The sequence below is a fragment of the Vulpes lagopus genome, chromosome 7 (genome assembly GCF_018345385.1).
Source record: "Vulpes lagopus strain Blue_001 chromosome 7, ASM1834538v1, whole genome shotgun sequence".
NCBI lineage: Eukaryota > Metazoa > Chordata > Mammalia > Carnivora > Canidae > Vulpes > Vulpes lagopus.
In genome coordinates this window covers 120,103,707-120,121,051 of record NC_054830.1, presented here as the reverse complement: position 1 = coordinate 120,121,051, position 17,345 = coordinate 120,103,707, and positions in this window count along the sequence as shown.

Below are 17,345 nucleotides of genomic sequence, written 5' to 3'. Positions count from 1 at the left end.
AATTATTATCATCACCATGATGTACATTATATCTCCAGAACCCATTCATCTTGCAAAACTGAAACTGTTCTCTTAGCCCCTGACAATCATCATACTACTTACTCTCTAGTTCTATGAGTTTGACTACTTTGGATTCCACATGGAAGTGAGATAAGTAGTGTTTGTCATTCAGTGTCTGCTTTATTTCATTTAGCATAATGCCATGCAGGTGTTGTTTTTTTTTTTTTTTTAAGCTGAATAAAATTCTTAATTTCCTTTTTGTGTAGCTCATTGTTAGCATATAGAAATGCCACCAACTCTTTTATGTTGGATTTGTATCCTGCAACTATACTGCATTTGTTTATTAGTTCTAACTGTCTTTAGGGTTGAATCTTTGGGGTTTTCTACATATACAATCATGTCATCTACAAACATTATTTTACTTCTTCCTTTCCAATTTGGTTTCATTATATTTCTCGTCTAATTGCTCTAACTAGGACTTGGAGTACTATCTTGAATGAAAGTGGGTATTCTTCCCTTGAACCAAATCTTAGAGGGAAAGCTTTCCATTTACCCCTATTGTTCATGTTGTTAGTTGTGGGCTTTTCATATATGGCTTTTATTGTGATGAGGTAATGTCCTTCTCTACCAGTTTTATAGAGTTTGTATCATGAATGGATATTGAATCTTTCTCAAATATTTTTACTGTACCTATTAATTAATCATGTGGTTATCTTTTATTTTGTTAATGGAGCATATCATATTTATTGGTTTGTGTATTTTGAACCATCCTTGCATCGCAAAGATAGATCCCACTTGGTCATGGTGTAGGATCCTTTTAATGTGCTATTGAATTCAATTTGCTACCATTTTATTGATGATTTTTGCATCTATGTTCATTAGGGATTCTGGTTTACAGTTTTCTTGAAGTGTCCTGTCTGTCTTTGGTGTCAGGGTAATTAGCAACCATAAAATGAGCATTCCCTCTTTTTCCATTTTTTGGAAGAATTGAAGGATTAATATAAATTAATTTAAAAATCAAAATTACTTTAAACATCAAAATTAAAGCTGAAAATGTTTAAATTTTGAAAACAGTGAAGTGTCGTGAAATAGTTTAATAAAAATAAAGGTATTTGCATTTTTAACACTGAGTATCTCTTTCATTCTCATTGTAAAGAATTAGTAACATGTTGCATGGTTGTTATGTCTAGACCTGTATATGTGAATTGCTTAATATTTCATCCACCATGGGCAACTCTTGTGAATATCGCACCTCCAGAGACATATACCAGAACACAAAGAGAAGCAAGAAGAGAGACTCTTGGCACCAAAAAGAAATGACCATAATACAAAAACCTACTGCATTCATCTTGTGTACAAGACAGAATTTGACAGACAGTTGATAACTTTGTCCTTTCTCTTTCCTAAGCAAATCTTGTCCTTACTTCAGAGAAACATTTGATTCTGACATGGGCAGGGGCACAGGCAACAGCCTTTCCCAGCATTCAAGAGCAGTCACCTTTGTTTTCAGGACACGAGCCAAGAAACATGGACAAGATGGACAAGTCCAGGTTCCCTGGACCTGAACAGTTTTACTATAAGAGCTGGTGATTAGGGTGACAGGCTACATTATGCCAGTCTTCAGGGTTAAAGCTCAAATGACTAAGCACCCACAGGTTTCTAACACAAATTTAGCATTTTGGTGTTTATGATATATGGGGCTCAGTAAAGCATAGATGCTGAGATGTGGGCTCTTGCCCAAGTCAAGGATGATCCACCACAAAGCCTATAATTTAGCAAGAGAAATAGACACACACGTCATGCATTTTATTCAGAGACCAAATGAAGGAATGCTGTCATAGAGGAATAGCAGTAATATCAACTATTACTGGCTCCCTGGGTGCCACTCTCACTAGTGCTTTATATATATTATTTCATATACACCTCACAAAACAGTAAATGAATATTGAAAAATACAGAATACAGGTGCAGAAGCACTAGGTGACTTACCCAAGTATGTATCAGTCAGAGGCTATATTTTTCTGTAGAAGTTTGCTAGATATAATGTTGTGCTAAATTTTATTTTAGATTGTTTAATACACATTCATAAAAGGCATCTTTTTTACCATTATGTTCTTGGCTGGTTTTGCATTCTCAATTTTAAAAATTCACTTATGTGTGTATTTATGTATGTATGTAAGTATGTATGTATGTATATATAAATAAAAATAGCTAAATCAAAATGTATCTGGGAATGTCAAAGACCAAAAATAGCCATGATAATTTTATGGATCAAAGTTGGAAGATTATAGTAGTGGACATTAAGACATATCATAAATCTGTAATTACCAAAACATTTAGAAAAGGGAAAACAAATCAAGGAAAAATTGTAGAGAATTCAGAAATAGGCCTAAACTCAAAAGGACATTTGATTTATGACAAAAATTGTCTTGCTCAGAGTGGGAAAAGGACAGTCTTTTCAATAAATTATGATAAGCCAATTGGATATCTATATATGAAAATAAATGAAATTTCATCCTTGGCTCATGTTGTACCCAAACATCAGCTCCAGGTAGACTGTAGTTCTAAAAGTAAAAGGTAAAGCCTCAGTGCTTTTAGAAGATAGCGTGGGACCTATTTTTCTGACCTTGAGGGATAAAAAGATATTCATAAAACAGAGCATAAAAGCACTAACCATAAAGAAAAAGAAAAACAAATTGGATAAGACAACATCAAATTTAAAATGCTCTTTTAGCAAAAAACAGTATTAACAGAGTGAAAAGCCAAGCCAGTATGTGTAGAAGACATTTTCAATATATATATATCTTTCAAGGATTCATAGTCAGTATGTATAAAGAACTCCTACAAGTCTCAATTACACTGTAACAAAATGGGCAAGAAATTGGAGGAGAGACTTCATAAAAGACAATATTCAGGGCACCTTGGTGGCTCAGACAGTTAAGCAACTGCCTTCAGCTCAGGTCTTGATCCCAGGGTCCTGGGATTGAGCCCCACGTCAGGGTTCCTGTTCAGCAGGGATTCTGCTTCTCCCTCTCCATCTCTCCCTCCCTCCTGCTTGTGTTCTCTCTCTCTCTCTCTCTCAAATAAATAAAGTCTTTTTTTTAAAAAAAAGATAATATCCACATAACCAACAAACAAGAATGTATGCAAACCCTTATTAGTCATTAAGGAAATGCAAGTCAAAAACCCAATGAAATATAATAACACATTTGCCAAAGGAACTAAAATTGTTTATATGGTGATTAATGCCAAGTGTTGGTATGGATGGGGACCTCTTGTATTTTAGTGGTTTGAATGTACATTGGTACAACCACTTTAGAATACTTATTTACAGTCTATATGAAACTGGACATGTTCTTATTCAAAGACCTAGTAATTGAATTTCTGCATATATCCAGGAGTAATGCATAAACTTGTACATCAAAACAATGAACCAAAGTGTTCATAGTACCATTATTTGTAATAGTCTCAAATTGTCCATTAGTAGTAATATGTATAAATATGTGGTGGTATAGTTATACAATGAAATGATGTGCAGCCATGAAAATGAATGAACCACAACCATATGTAATGACAAGGCTGAATCTAATGAGCATTATATTGCACAAAAGAAGGCAAAAAACACATTCTACTTCATAAACTTATTATTTTATTTTTTTGACACAGAGAGAGAGAGCATGCATGTGACGTAGAGGAGGGGCAGAGGAAGAGGGAGAGAAAGAATCCCAAGCAGACTCCCTAATGAATGCAGAGCCAGAGGCAAGGCTCCATCTCAGGACCCTGAGATCATGACCTGAGCTGAAATCAAGAGTCAGACGCTTAACTGACTGAGCCACCCAGGTGCCCCATCTACTTCATAAATTTAAAAACACACACAAACTAATATAACTTCATTAGGGTTGTGACTTCCTTTCGGGAGGAAAAATATAAATGACCAAAAGAGGCCATGAAGTGGGCCCCAGGGATGCTGGCAATGTTCCACTTCTGGACCAAAGGAGATCATTGTATAGAAGTCTATCCAAAGGGAGAGTTACAATTTATGTACTTTTTGGTAAACACTAAATATTTGAAATCCAAGTGTTTAAGTGCTGTGAAGGAATAAATATTAATGGAATAGGCAATAGGGAGGGAGTCAGGGAAAGGGTTATGAGGAGGTGACACAGGAGGGAGTCCTGGAGGATAAGAAAGAGGCTCACAGCTGGGAAAACCAAATGCCCTCTGCAGAGCTGAATGCCTTACCTCACTTACACAGGACAGAGGGTAGTTGACTGCTTAATTCATTACTGCTCCTGTCATCCATCACGGAGCAAGTCCCTGTACCACAAAATAAATGCATTTTTGATGGACTTCAGGACCGGGAAAGATTGAGAAATAGGAGAAGCTGCCTAGGAGGGTATATGTGGGCAGGGAAGACATTGCTGAACAGAAAGAGACTTGGAGCACAGCATGAGGCCACTAAGTGAAAGGAGGGAAAGGTGGCAGAGATGCCAACAACACAAAGGATAATGTTGAACCCAATCTTGACCTTCTTCACAACTTCGCCTGTCCTTATCTCAGACACCAAGGGGTAGAATTAGAGCCTAAAATATCAAGAAAAAAATGACCAGGTTAGAAGAAAGCATCTAAAGTTAGTCTCAAAATATTGAGTTGTGGGTGAACAACACACATGTGTAGAACGGTCCATGAATTCACACGAGCAAACCAACATGAAGGAATTGGACATACATCAGTAGGGTTTAGTGAGGAGAGACAAAGATGAAGTGCTCCATGAATAAAGATAATGTGAAAAGTAGATACTTTTGTTTGACATCATCTGGGAAAAAAAGAACCATTTTATTGACACTTCTCACCTTATAACAAAATTATTACATGCATAGAACTTAAGAACTGATGGGCCAAAAGAGGGGATGCAAAGAAAAAACCAAAAAGCCTGTGGAACGCCTTTCTGTATACTTGTCATTGATAATCTGAAGGCATGAACTAGGATCGTATTCAGAAATTGGACAATGCCCACATTCAGTGACATTTTTGCATTATTTCAAAAGCCCCAGATATGTTACTCCTCGGCATAAATAGGTTTTAGATACAAATCTTGAAGGTAGGTTTGCTCGTGCTCTTAGGCTAAAAATTTGGTGGAGTGAAGACTGAACATTCCAAGCTTCTGAGCCTGACAACAACACAAAGACTCCCGCATTCACACACAGCCAACTCCGGTGAAGCATTTGCGAGAATGCCACAGGGCCATTTGTCTCCTTCCCTCTGCAACTTTGACTTCAGGGGTTTGCTGTCCACACAAAGACTCAACACAGTCAAATGAAGTTTTGGTAGTAGAAATAGCTGAAATAAGGAAATATAAAATCCAAACACGATTCACATCAGAGATCATAGTGCGAAACTATAAAATTTACTTTTCCAGGTGTGAACCAGATGCTTTAAGATTATTTTAAGGTACTTTCTCTTCTGCAAAGACCTGCCTTTCAACATACTCTTAAGGATTACATATCGATGATTCACACTTGTGCTGAACACATTCCAAATTGCTTAGATAGGAGTTACTTCTAACGAAAACCAAACAGGGGCTTTTGAAGATTTATTTAACTGGTGTCTTACTGGGTGTCACTTATTTTCTAGCATTTTAGGAGAAAAATCTGACAACAAATTCAAAATATAGTGTAATATTACAACTATTGAAAAGTACTCAGTGATGTTAACTTAGAGTTAGTAAAGCAGGAAGAAAGAAGCACAAGTCTTGAGATATCTTTTGATGTATAGAATCCTTATTATACGTGATAATAGCTCATTATAAAGACTTCATCTTGGGACAAACAGGTGTGAAATAGTTGGCAAAAGAAATCTGATATGGTAATATATGCAAATGACAAACCCCAGTATCTTCAGTAAAAGTATACAGAGCCCAAACGTAAGGAAGAGATGTATAGATATGTAGTATACATATTCGGGTCAGGTTGAATAGAAATAAATTTAATTTAATTGCACTGTAAGTAAAACCGAGAAAATATCTGGTCCTTCCTCCAGAACTTTCCCACTAGGCCTATGTCATAAAAATAAATATTGGAAAAATATGGTATACGTCTATCATACAGAGAATATAAAGCTGCGAGCAGGACTGTGACAGACACCTTTGAGTCACAAAAGGAGACTGGTGTCAATCCAAAGCAGGAGAAAGCCCTCAGTGTGCATTGGCATGTCCCGCAGCCCCTGAACCTTCAGAAGAGCCGGGGAGGCATTTTTCTAGACTAATTGGGACGTGACATACCACTGCAGAATCCTCCTCCTGTCTGTGCGCGCTAGTTTCCAACGCCTGCCGCACAGCGATTGCACCCTGTGGCTTTGCTTCCTCCGGGAAACAGCGGATCTCAGGAGAGCTGGCTCTCAGCTCACTGCAGCCATGCCAGGGATGCATTTGCCAGACATGTGCCGGCGAGAAGCTTCTACGGGCTGTCTACCATGCAATTATCATGACCTCATTAGACAAAATCGCCAGGTCCACACCCACGAAGACCCTCCCAAGATAAACACCCGCCCCCCCCCCCCCTTGACCACTTCCCGGACTGGCCTCCTCTCCATCTGGGGCTCTGCCTCAGACCCCCATTTCCCACCTCTCACTCTGTCTGCCTTTTATTTTCCGCATCTTGCGTTCTCCTGCCCATCTTGTTTTCTTCCTCTTCTCCTCTATTTCCTTCTCCATGTTCTCATTTCCTCTCTTTGTGCTTTTTTGTTGTTGTTGTTGTTGTTGTTGTTAATCCTCCCTTCCCTTCTGTCTAGCTCCCTTGTCTCTCTCTCTCATCTACCTAGGTGATTCTTTGGGGATGGACGCCTCTCTGAGCAAATTCTCTGCAGTACGTTTTCACAGCTGACCCCAGTGTCCCATCCTTTGTCCCACTACATACCTCACCCTTGGCCCACACTGACTCTGTGTAACCCAAATGCAGTCATTCCCTTTGGGAAGGTAGAGTGTTTAGAGCAGTAAATACCCTTGGGAAATAAAAATCCTACTGATGTATTGCCATCAGCAACACCTTTAGGCCAGATTTTTTTTTTTTTTTAAGATGTAGTTATTTGAGAGAGAGAGCAAGGGGAGACCCAGAGAGACAGGGAGAGAGTCTCAAGCTGACTCCCCACTGAGTGCAGAGCCTCACATGGAACTTGATCCCAGGACCCTGAGATCATGACCTGAACTGAAATCAGGAGTTGGATACTTAACCCATTGAGCCACCTAGGCACCCCTAGGCCAGATTTTCAAGGGCCCTCCCTTTTCAGAGTCTCCTATACTTAAGGCTTCTGTTTGATTTATGTTTAAAGCCATGTGATGTGCGGTAAATTGTTTTCTGCAAAATAAGAGGCAGCAAGCCAATTTTATCTCATTAGAATGGAGACTGTTCCTTTGAAAATATGGCCAGAAATGTTGGTGCGATTGCTCCATTGTCAAGGTTCAAAAGACCAGGAGGTGGCACATTGCTAGGAGATTAAACATGACAGTACTGTGCCTATTGCAACCTAATGGTTTGGATACAAGACGTGAGAGCCAACAACTGATATCACTGCAATGGGTTACCAGGGCTTGCATATCAGGAAGGAAATGGTTAAAGTAAATTAAATCTAAATTGTGTGAAGGCATCATCTGCCCACTGCTGTTAAGTTGTTATACAGTCAGACTAGAGGAAAGACTACCTTGGAGCTCTCTGTAGTAGGTGCTCTGCTCATAGAGCAAATGCACACAGGGCCCCTACATCCACAAATATATGATGCCCATCCCTGCCCCTCTGTAATATTAACAACTGTGTGATAATAAATACTAGTATTTATTATCTAATAGAACTAATCTGTTCATTCTATTAGATAATTAGATAAATACTAATATTTATTATCTGATAGAACCAGGAAGTTAGAATTAGTTCTGTTAGGATAGAACAAATTATTATTGAAGAGAACCCATAGATTAAGTACCCATCATTTTCCCTTTCAAAATGCAAACTCTTTGATTTTTACTTTGTGAATTGTCTCGTGATAAAACAAGGAATTAAAAACAGTGCTTGGCTGTGTTAGTCCTGACCAAATTTCAAATGAAGCCAAATGCTCTCACTTTGCTTGAACCAGACAAGAAGTCAATGCCTTTGTGTTTTTTTCTTGAGTCCTATTAGCTGTTCTGCGATTCACAGCTAAGGATGTGATCATGGCATTCTTTTCTGTGATTAAACCAAATTAAAATTTACATTGCCTGCTTTTATTTTTCTTCAGATTTTGTTTTTTTTTTCCTTCAGATTTTGTAATTAGATAAAAAGAACATGTTTAGCATTCAGGGAATTATGATAATGAAAATGACCCCAGCCAGCCATGATGGCACTAAAAATATGTGGTTTGCTAATTACAAGAGGAAAAAAAAAATCTATCCTGTCAGATTAAAAGCCTCATTTCTTAATGAGCAGCAAGCTCAGAGTTTCTTTGTCTGAAGTATATCTTCAAATCAATTGTTTCCTTTATATCAGAGTCCAGAGAAACTGCTTTTGTTACTTGAAAAATTCAATAGAAATTTCTAGCAATATAAGAAATATTTTTAGGGGCGCCTGTGTGACTCAGACAGTTAAGCATCTGCCTTAGGCTCAGGTCATGATCTCAGGGTCCTGGGATCGAGTGCCACATTGGGCTCCTTGCTCAGTGGAGGAGTCTGCTTCTCCCTCTCCCTCTACTGCTCCCTCTGCTTGTGTGAATCCTCTCTGTCAAATAAATAAAATCTTTTTAAAAAATAAATATTTTTAAATGGTCAAGGGCACTGTCTGAAATTAAAAGAATGTTATAGATACAGGTAGATAGATACAAAATCTCAAGACATTTAAATATTTCCAAATCAGTGTAGAATGTTCACAGTGAAGGGTGGTTCTCAAATTTAGCTCCACAATACCCGGAGGGCTTATTAAAACACAAATGGTGGGCTCACGCCCAGAGTTTCCAATTCAGCAGCTTGCATTTGTTGCAAGCACAGGTAATGCTGATAGTGTTGGTCCAGCGACCACACCATGAGAACCTCTAAGCTAGGCCAACTCTCTTGATCTATGGACTAGGAACCCGCCATTTGAAGATGGCGCCAAAGGCTGCACAGCTTGCAAGTGGATGAGGTAAGGAAGGAAACTGGCTCTTCTTGCTGCTAGTTCTATCCTTCGTCTTCTCCACCAGGGAGTTTCTAAATTCTCCTGTGCATCCACCATGACTTGGGGAACTGGTTAAATCACAGACCATGATTCAGTAGGTCTGGGGTGAGCTCTAGGCTTCTGTGTTTCTAACAAGCTCCAAGGTGCCCATCCTGCTGGGCCACAGATTGACTTTGAGGAGCAAAGTCTTACGCTGTGTTTTGCAATAGTGTTGGCTTTTTTATGTGAATCACTTACCCTCCAAAAAAGGTAGGATACATTTTTTCTAATATAATATATTTTAGAGAAGTTTTAAGTTCAGAGCAAAATTGAACAGGAAGTTCAGAGATTCCCCACGTACTCCCCACCACTACACACAACCTTGCCCACTATTAACATCCCCAGCTGGAGTGGTACACTTATTATTGTTGATGAACCTACACTGACCCATCATTATCACCCAAAGTCCATCATTTATATTAGGGTACACAGTTGTTGTTCTAAGTTCTATGGGTTTTGACAAATGTGTGATGGTGTGTATCTGCTGTCATTGTATTACACATAACTCTTTTGATGCCTTCAAAATCCCCTGTGCTCTGCTCATCCATCCTCCCCTAACTCCTGGCAACTACCTCATCTTTTTTACTGTCTCTATTGTATTTGCTTTTTCCAGAATGCCATATACTTGGAATTAGACAGTATGTAGACTTTTCAATATTGACTTTTTTCACTTTTTGGTTCTTCCATTTTTTTTTTATGACTTGATAGCTCATTTCTTTATAGGCTGAATAATATTCAATTATCTGGATATACCACAGTTTATGCATTAAAGTACTGAAGGACATCTTGGTTGCTTCCATTTTGGCAATTATGAATAAAGCTGCTATAAACATCACGTGCGGGTTTCTGTGCACACGTTTCATCTCCTTTGGGAAAATACCATGAAGTGCAATTGCTGGAGCATATAGTAGGAATATGTTTAGTTTTATAAGAAACTGCCAAATTCTCTTCCAAAGTGGCTGTAGCATTATGTATTTCCACTAGCAATGTATGAGAGTTCCCATTGCTTCACGTCCTCACTAGTATTTCATGTTGTCACTGCTCCAGATTTTGATCATTCTAATATGCATCTAGTGGTATCTCATTATTATTTTAATTTGCAATTCCCTAATGATATATGATGTTGGACATCTTTTCCTATGCTTATCTGCTATCTGTATATTTTCTGTGGTGAGTTATCTGTTAAGTACATTGGCTCTTTTTAAAATTGGTGATGCTTTTTTAATTCTTGAGTTTTAAGAGTTCTTTCTATATTTTGGATAAGTCTTTTATAAGGTATGTCTTTTGCAAATGTTTTCTCCCAGGTTATGACTTGTCTTCTTGAATTGTTAAAAGTATCTTTTAAACTACCTTTTTATTACATCAGAAAAAGGAAGAATACTCTGAAAATGTTGAGTATTTTTTATGGATGCGTTTTATTAAATAGCCATTTGTCACTAGCTTGTATATGTATCCATTCACTCAAGAGCCTCTATTATCAAGTGCTCTCTCTGTGCTAGGAATTTGGAACACCAGAGTCTTAAGGCCTAGTCTCAGGCGTCAAGTCTAGTTAGGAAGACAAGTATAAGATGAGAAACAGAGTGTGCACTGTTGTAGGTGTGACCACAAGTCATGTATATAGGAATGGAATGAGTACTGGAGGGAAAGAGTATTTAGAAACAATTTTCGAGAGGAGGTGACTTCTGAACAGAATTTAAAGGTCCACATGGGAGTTGAACAGATATTGAGAGGGGTATGGAAGAGAGACAGACATTCCAGACCGACACGTCACAGAACTTAAGAGCAGAAGAGGAAAGGTCTGAAGACGAAACACTGACTAAGGTTTATTTACATCTAGGGAGACCAGGGAGAAAGATACAGCAAGACTGAGTTAGGGCATCTTCAGAGACTTGGGAGATGCTAAGAGCCAGAGCTAAATTTAAAAATAACATAGAGTTGGGGTGCCTGGGTGGCTCAGTGGTTGAGCATCTGCCTTTGGCTCAAGGCATGCTCCTGGGGTCCTGGGATTGAGTCCCATATCAGGGTCCCCACAGGGAGCCTGCTTCTCCCTCTGCCTGTGTCTCTGCCTCTCTCTGTGTCTCTCATGAATAAATAAATAAATAAAATATTTAATAAATATAAAAATAAAAATGACATAGGGTTACCTATTGATTGTTCTTGGACTACAATAGGCATAAACAACAAGCATCTAGCTTCTTATCAGATTTGTAGTCTATAGAAAACTCAATGCACTATAGCTTAGTGGACTGATTGTTAAGGCAGACATGCTGGCTATAGACCTCAGGGACTCATATACATTTAAAAGTTGCAGTTTTAAAAACACTTTTCTTTTAAGCAATTAAAACTTTAACACATGAACAACCATTTTAAGTGAAATATACTTGAAAGCAATCCAATGAAACAGACTCAACTGGTCAGATTGCAAGCTTTAGGAGGGCAGGAACTGTGACTTAAATTCATAAGCTCCTGAAGATTAATTAACTGGGATTTTTACTTCTACTCTTGCCCTTTATTTACTTCTTTTAAAATGTTATATATGTGTGTGTGTGTGTGTGTGTATGCATATTCAGATGTGTATATATGTATTTATTACCTATATTTATATTTATCCAATTTTGTATGTATATAAAATATACATAGATATTTTTTGAGAAAGGTCTTGTTTTCTCTCTACATTTATTCTCCACTTAGCTCAGTTGCAAACCTCTGCTCTTTTTGGCAGCTCTCTTCTCTTTAGGGAGCGATCTTTCTCTGACTCAGACATTTCTGCCTTTCCCCCTCTCTCCTGTAAGACCTCTACCTAAATTTTCCAGCTATATTTCAGCTAAAATATCCCTTCTTTCCTGTGTGGGTTATTCATTTTTCTCCAGTTTATTTTCTGCTCTGCAGTTTCCCTACCCTTCCCTGGAAGAAAGACCTTTTATAGAACTTTTTTAGTTTTCAACATATCTATGCACAGTGATTTAGAGTTATGTTGCAAATTGTCCTCAAATATAACTTTTTAGTTGGAGATAGAATACTTGTAAATACCCCTCAGATGGAAACTGAAGTTAGGTGTGAACTTACTCCATGCCAGTGAAATGATTTTCCTGTTTTCTGTCTAAACTTTGTGTGACAAGAAACACTTAAATGCTAAACATTGTTACCAATTTAAAGAATATTCTAACACATTTAAAATAATATTTACAGACTGGCTATTGTGTCAATTCAGAAACTGTTAGCTTTTAATATGTAAAATATAAATATAGAAAAATATACTGTTGCAACTATCCAGCAGAGGAAAGAAATAATGAAGATTAGAGCATTAATCAGAGCAATTGAAAACAGGGAAACAGTAGAGAAAAATCAATGGAAAAAAAAGCTAGTTCTTTGAAAAAAAAAATCAATAAAACTGATAAATCTCTAGCAAGACTGACAAATATAAAAGGAGAGAAAAGACACAAATCACCAATATTAGGAACAAAATGGGGACTATTGATAAGATCCTGCAAACATCATGATAAAGGATTACTACAACCCACTTTATGCTCATAAATTTGACAACTTAGAAGCAATGGACCTGAAAATCACAAGGTACAAAACTCAGCCAAGATGAAATAGGCAACCCGAATAGTCCTACAAACATTAAATTGAGCTGGTAATTTAAAAGCTCTTGAAAAAGAAAGTTCTAAGCACAGATGGTTTCACTGGAGAATCCTATCAAAAACTTAAGTAATTAACACCAATTTTACACAATCCCTTCCAGGAAATAGAAGAAGAGGAAATATTTCCCTGATCATTTTGTGGGACTAATACTACCCTCATATTAAAATCCGACAAAGACAATACAGAAAAAGAAAATTATAGGCCAATATCGTTCATGAGCTTCAGTGCAAAAATCTTCAACAAAACATTAGCAAATCAAATTCTGCAATGTATAAAATTAATTATGTATGGTGACCAAGTGGGATTTATTCCAGGTATGCAAGGGTGGTTCAACATTTGAAAATCAATATAATTCACCATATCAACAGGCTAGAGAGGAAAGATCATATGATTATATCAATTGATGCAGAAGACGTACTCGACAAAATCCAATACCTGACTGTGACAAAAAGCCTGGGCAAACTAGGCATCGAAGGAAAACATCTTCAGCTTGATAAAATGCATTTTCAAAACACCTAGAGCTAATATCGTTACTCAAGGCAAAGATATCCATTCTCACTGTTCCTATTTGATGTAGGACTGGAAATTCCAGCTGGGAGAGAAATGAAGGGAAGAAGGAAGGAAAAAAAATAAGAGAAAATCTTTGGTAATAGATTAATAACAGAAAATCTGATAACAGGTGTTACCAGGCAAGAGTTCTGAGACTTGATACCAACGTCACAATCCAAAAATGGAAAATTAATAAATTGGACCTCATCAAAATTTTAAAATTTTGCTCTATAAAAGACTGTTAAAGGGATGAAAAACAAGCTATAGACCAGGGGAAATATTTTCAGAGCATCTATCTGAAAAACGACTGGTATCTAGGATATGTTGCAGCACTCAAAACTCAATGTTAAATAATCCAATAAAAAATAGACGGGGCACCCGGGTGGCTCAGTCGGTTAAGTGTCTGCCTTCGGCTCAGGTCGTGATCCCAGGGTCCTGGGATCGAGTCCCACATCAGGCTCTGTGCTCAGTAGGGAGCTTGCTTCTCCCTCTCCCTCTGCCTGCTGCTTCCCCTGCTTGTGCTCTCTCATTCTCTGTATGTCCGATGAATTAATAAAATCTTTTTTTAAAAAAGGATCAAAAGACATGGAGAAGTATTTCACCAAAAGGATATAGAGATGACAAATAAACATGTGAAAATATATCGGCCATTAGGGAAATGCAAATTATAGGCACACTAAGATCACTACCTACCCATTAGAATAACAAAAATAAAGAGCAACGACACCAAATGCTGGCAAGATTACAGAGACTCTGAATTCACCCGTATGTCACTGATGAGGATGGAAAATGCTATTATTACCCTGGAAAATAGTTCGACAGCTTCTTACACATCTAAATATGCAACTAACATATGACCCAGCAATTGCCCTTGGGCAATCCCAAAGACTTGAAAACTTATACTCACAGAGACACATTAATGGGTGTTTTAATAATGGCCAAGAACTGGAAATAACACACATGCCCTTCCACCGGTGAATGGTTAGACAAACTATAGTATGTCCATATCATAGAATACTACTCAACAATGAAAGGCATACCCTCTGAGAACACGGATGAATCTCTGGGGAGTTACGCTGAGTGAAATAAGCCAATCCTAAAAGATTACATGCTATATGATTCCATTTATACGACGTTCTTAATATGATGGAATTATAGAAATGGAAAGGATTAAGTGGATGCCAGTGTGAAGCAGTGGGGTAAGTGGATATGGCTACAAAAGAGCAACCAACAGGCTGTTTGCCTGTATTAACAACGGTATCCTGGTTGTGATTTTGTACTATAGTTTTAGAAGACGTTACCACGGAGGGAAACCAGGTAGAGTACATGGGACCTCCCAGATTTATTTCTTACAACTTCATATGGACCTCCAGTTATTTCAAATTAAAACTTAAAAAAAATCAGTTCTAATCTTTTCCTATTTTCTAATCATTTAATGAATTTTTCAGCAATGCAGAAAAGACCTAGGAATCAAATTATAATTCTATGGGGAGGCAAATGGGACTTATTAATCTGTTTTATGGAATATTGACTAATGCTTATGATACTAATGACATACACTGTAAACATGAAGCTCTCCTTATGGGGTCTTGCAAGACAAACAGAATATGGCATTGCTCCCCCAGATCCCATATGGAACAATGTGGTGTGAGAGAAACCAAAAGTATATTGGGAGTGAATACAATCTCAGATTCTCCGTGTGAAATATTAACAAAGTGGCATTTCTATATTAATCTCCTCCAAACTATGGCTTTACATGATGTTTCTTCTGTCATTACTACTCAGGCTTATTCATGAGGATTTTTTTCTTTGATGATGGCACATTTACCAACAGTAAGATAGTTAATGTGGGATTGTTTGTTAATTGGAGTGATTCTATAATGCAAAATGAAAATCTCATCATTTCCACACAAGGAAAATCACACTCGGAGTATCCAGTCTAGGAACTGAGGTCTAGGATTGGGTGCTGCCACCACAAGATCTTATTTATTCTTCACACCATCACATATGGACCTTGACATCATAGATAACATGCCATTTGTTTATTCTGTTATCCCTTAATTTATTCAATTTTATGTTCACATATTCAACTAACATTTCTCAAGAACAGAGCATATGCAGAAAATCATGCTGGACACTGAAGTAGAGCAGAAAGGTAAATAATGCTGTGCCCTCAAGCAGACTTCAAAGGAACACACATCCAGAAATATCAACAGTGCAAAATAGAAAGTCTTAAATGCCCTAAGATACAGGCTATATAAGCAAAGAGCAGTCGGCGTTCCGAGGAAATGAGTCTTTCCAACTCATGGAAACTAGCTTTACAGAAAGAATGATGTCGGGTGGAATTTTTAAGGAGGCTAGGTTAAACAGACCGAGAGTGAAGGTTTAGAACAGAGCAGGAGTCAAGGCCGTCTGGAATTGCCAAAGAGGAAGGTGAGGCCACCTGTGCTGGAAAGGGATGGACTTGATTCCATCTCTGACACTTGTTGCTCAAGCTTGCTTGGATTTGCAGGGACACGTCTGTGACTACCGTGCAGTGATGCTTCTTTAGCCATCCAGTGGCTTTCTTACAGGTACCTAGTTCCTTATCCATAAGATAAACTTTACAGAAATTAAAGAATGACAAAACTTGAGTACCTAAATAAATACATCATCTTAGCGTTTTCCCTGGCAAGAAGATAGAAAAAGAGAAAGTGGGTGCAAAGTGTAGCAGTCAGGAGATCAATGACAGGCATGGATTCTGTGTGTGATGGTGGGGATGGGTGTGGCTAGGCTTTAGGAAGGTACTGAAGTACCAAGGGAGGTTGTGCTGATGTCCACAGAACAAGAGAACTGGATACTCCTCAACATAGGGTATTACAAGGAGTAGATCTTTGCCAAAGTCAGTGTGATTATACATCGGTTGTAAATTTTTTCCATGTTTGTGGCTGTTTGGACCCAGCGAAGTTCAGGTAGTAAATAATTTAAGTACATATGTCGTTTACTATTAATCCTCTAAAGAGTTTAAGGGGGGGCTGGGGTTTTTTTTCACTTGTATATTAGTTCATTGAGGACTTCTTTTCTTCTTTTTTTAAGATTGTATTTATTTATTCATGAGAGACACACAGAGAGAGGTTGAGACGTAGGCAGAGGGAGAAGCAGGCTCCTGGTAGGGAGCCCTGTGGGACTCAATCCAGGAGCCTAGGATCACAACCTGAACCGAAGGCAGACGCTCAACCACTGAGCCACCCAGGTGTCCATGGGGCTGTCTTTTCTGATGCTCATCTGTACACTTTCATATTAGATGCTTAGTAAAGTCTTAACATCAGTGTCTCAAAGTCTTAACAAAGTATCTGCTCACAAATTTAAACCTTCTCTTTCCCTGCCTCCCCAGAACCTGGCCATCCCCCAAATGTGTGTGTGTGTATTTGTGCATTTATGTATTTGTGTGTGTGTGTGTTGGAGTACAGAAGGAAAAAGACATAAAGGAAGGAAGGTGATCGTACCACATGTGAACTATTGGAAAAGTGATCTTAAATTTCATGGAAACTGTAAAGAACCACTTCCAATAACTGGAAAGTGATTCCTATCTTAGTAAAAAAATAGCAAAATACAATGTAATGAGCCTTACAGTTGTGAAGTTATGTGCGGTTTGAGTGTGTTGATCAAGTCCCAGACAAAACTGAGTGATTCCTTTCTTCAGATACTTTTAAAAACCTCAGGTTTTGATCTCGAAAAATTTTTTAATGTTAAAATAGTTGGCTTTTCTTCTGCTCCACCTCTAATTTGACTAATGGGAGACATAATAAGAACAACCTATAAGGAAGGTCTTGAAATGTAAACACAAAAGCCCTGCATGCCCCTTCCTGCTCCTCCCACTTTCTAATTCCATAGAGATATTGTGAATTCGTATAGCAGACCTGTTTCAATCAGCACACTTCAAAAAAAAAGGAAAATATTCAGATC